The following is a 3717-nucleotide window of genomic DNA, read 5'->3' on the forward strand; positions in this document are numbered from 1 at the left end:
GGATTACAGGCGTGAGCCACCGCGCCCTGCCAAAAGGTTTAAAATTTCATTTGTGGCTCGCATACTCCTGTTACATAGCATGGACCTGGAAACTGGCTTAGGGTCTCTTAGCACCAATTCCTTGCCCGGGTATTTCGGTTAGAACACTTGATCACATCCACACCACTGTGAGTTCTTCCAAGTAGCTTCACAATCTTGCGGAAACATTGTCCAAGTAAGCAACTGTGTGTCTGTAGGCTTAGGGCCGATGACTGGCTTCTGACTACAGCCTACCCTGGCATGGGAAGGGGGCTACAGAAGGGATTGCTGGACACTCTACAAGTCCTGCAGCTTCTCATTAGGGGAACAGAATTAAACTCCAGGTCCTCTGCATGCGGAAGGCCAAGGGCGTTCATTCTACTGAAATTATAGCTCTAACCTTGAGCAGAAAATGTCATTGTCAGAAGCAATAAGATTAGGGGATCGACAGTGAAAAACATCAACTAAAAGCTTTTTAATTTTAAGATTCCAGGGTTAAAATTCTGTTTCCCTTATCACCATTTATCTACATAGCTGGTATTTCCTAGGCCCTCACATGACAAGTCTCTTTTGTGGCTTGATCTCTGAAAGTTTTCACATACTTTGCCTTCCGTTTAGTGAGAGGGGATTTTGTTTCACTTTAATCATTTGGTGACTTGTAGCGTCATGAGTTCCTGTCATAATTAAATTAGTGGATTAGCATTAGATTATGTCTTCAAAGCAATGCATAAAATAACGCACAGGCAAGTGCCAAACAATGACATTTCAATCAATGACAAACTGCATGTACGACGGTGGTCCCATAAGATTATAAAGGGGCTGAAAAATTCCTATTGCCTAGTGACATCATAATCATTGTAACATGCTAGTGTGATGCATTACTTACATGTTTTTGTTGTGAATACTGGGCTGCCAGTCATATAAAATTATCACAATGCAATTATATATAGTATATAATACTCGATAATGGCAATAAATGACGATTTTACTGGTTTAGGTATTTACTAAACTATTCTTTTTATTATGATTTTAGAGCGTACCCTGCCTACTTTAAAAAAGTAGGCCAATTTAAAAAAGTTGGTCGGGCACGGTGGCTCCTGCCTGTAATCCCAGCATTTTGGGAGGCTGAGGCAGGCGGATCACAAGGTCGGGAGTTCGAGACCGGTCTGGCCAACATAGTGAAATCCCATCTCTACTAAAAATACAGAAAATTAGCCCTTGTGTTGTTATGCTCCTGTAATCCCAGCTTCTTGGGGAGGCTGAGGCAGGAGAATCATGTGAACCCGAGAGGTGGAGGTTGCAGTGAGCCGAGATCGTGCCATTGCACTGTAGGCTGGGTGACAGTGCGAGACTCTGTCTCTAAAAAAGGAGTTAACTGTCAAACTCAGGCAGGTCCATCAGGAGGCATCTGGAAGAAAGCATTGCCATCACAGGAGGCCACAGCTCCATGCACGTTACTTTCCCTGAAGACCTTCCAGTGGGACAAGATGTGGGGATGGAAGACAGTGAGATTGATGACCCTACCTGTGTAGGCCTAGGCTAATAATGTGTGTGTGTCTTTGTTTTTCACCAGAAAAAGTTTAAAAAAGTAAAAAATAAATAAATAAAAGGTAAAAACAGAAAAGAATTTAGAGACTAAGGCTATAAAGGAAGAAAATATATTTATGTAGCTGTACAATGTGTTTATGTTTTAAGCTGTGTTATTACAAAAGAGTCAAAATATATTTTTTAAAGTTCATAAAGTAAAAAAGTTACAGTAAACTAAGTTTATTGTTGAAGAAAGAAATTTTTAATATAAATTTAGTGACTGGGCACATTGGCTCATGTCTGTAATTCCAGAACTTTGGGAGTCCGAGGCGGGTGGATCACCTGAGGTTGGGAGTTCAAGACCATCCTGGCCAACATGGCGAAACCCCGTTTCTACTAAAAATATAAAAATCAGCTGGGTGTGGTCGTGCGCACGTGTAGTCTCAGCTACTTGGGAGGCTGAGGCAGGAGAATCACTTGAACCAGGGAGGGGGAGGTTGGAGTGAGCCAAGATCGTGTCACTGCACTCCAGCCTGGGCAACAGAGCGAGACTCCGTCTCAAGAAAACATAAATTAAGTGTAGCCTAAGTGCACAGTGTTTATAAAGTCTATAGCAGTGTACAGTCATGTCCTAGGCCTTCACAGTCACCATTCACTCACCGACTTACCCAGAGCAACTTCTGGTTCTGCAAGTTTTATTCATGGTGAGTGCCCCATATATGCGTACCATTTTAAATCTCCTTGGCCGTACTTTTACTGTGCCTTTTCTAGGTTTAGATACACAAATACTCACCATTGTGTTACAACTGCCTACAATATTCAGTAGAGTAACATGCTATACAGATTTGCAGCCTCGGAGCGATAGGCTGTACCTACAGCCTAGGTATGTAGTAGGCTACAGGATTTAGATTTGTGTAAGTACAGGCTTTGCTGTCTTCACAACAAAATCACCGATGACACATTTCTCAGGAGGCACCCTCACCATTCGGTGATGTGTGACTATATCGGGAAGTTTTGTGTTTATATTTTCCCCCCAGTTCACTTTTCCCCCTAATGAACCATGTGTATTTAAATTACAATCTACCAAGAAGGTAGCACTACTTTTATTTCTAATTTCTCCCCTTGTGATTTCACGATGAAGGTTTGGGACTTGGCATCTGCACTTTCATTAGGGCCTGTTCCTGGTGGCGGCAGATCAGTTTTGCCTGGAGGTTTGATGCATTCCTTGACTGCGCTCTCTGTTACCTGTACTCTGTCATTTTTACTTCCTCATTCCGTCTGTCATGAAGGCATGTGATAGAGAGAGAGTGTCCTCAAATGATGGAAAGGTAAATGGCTGTGATAGAACTGACTACCGTCCTGTTAAAGTTTCAGAGCTAGTCTTGAATGATTTGTATGTGCACTGAAAAACAATGTATATTTTGCTGTTGTCAGGTGGGATTTCAATCAGGTCAAGTTGGTTGATCATGTTGTTGAAATCTTGTATATGCTTACTGATTTTGTGTCTGTTTATTCTATCAATAACTGAGAGAGAGTGTTGAAATAGTTCAGCATAGGCCGGGTGCAGTGGTTCACGCCTGTAATCCCAGGTCTTTTGGATGCCAAGGCCAGCGGATCACCTGAGGTCGGGAGTTTGAGCTCATCTTGACCAACATCGAGAAACCCTGTCTCTACTAAAACTACAGAAAAATTAGCACGGAGGCACATGCCTGTAGTCCCAGGTACTCGGGAGGCTGAGGCAGAAGAACCGCTTGAACCTGGGAAGGGGAGGTTGCAGTGAGCTAGGATTGCGCTATTATACTCCAGCCTAGGCAACGAAAGCAAAAAAAAGAAGCTCCCTCTCAAAAAATGAAATATTTTAGTATAACTGTGGAATTGTCTATTTCTCCTTTCAATTCTACCAGTTTTGCTGTACGCATTTTAAAGCTCTGTTATTACATGCATAAATATTTAAGATTGCTATTTTTTTTAATGAATTGACCCCTTTATCAATGTGAAATGATTCTATTTATTCTGAGAATATTCCATGGTATGAAATCAACTTTGCTATTTATGTAGTACTTCAGCTTTCTTTTAATTACTGTTACCAAGGTGAATCTTTGTCTATCTTTTTACTTATAGCCTATTATTTTCTTCATATTTAAAGTGCTTTTTTTTTTTTTTTTTGGGACG

The sequence above is a fragment of the Cebus imitator genome, unplaced genomic scaffold (assembly GCF_001604975.1).
Source record: "Cebus imitator isolate Cc_AM_T3 unplaced genomic scaffold, Cebus_imitator-1.0 Scaffold11, whole genome shotgun sequence".
In the NCBI taxonomy this organism is placed as follows: domain Eukaryota; kingdom Metazoa; phylum Chordata; class Mammalia; order Primates; family Cebidae; genus Cebus; species Cebus imitator.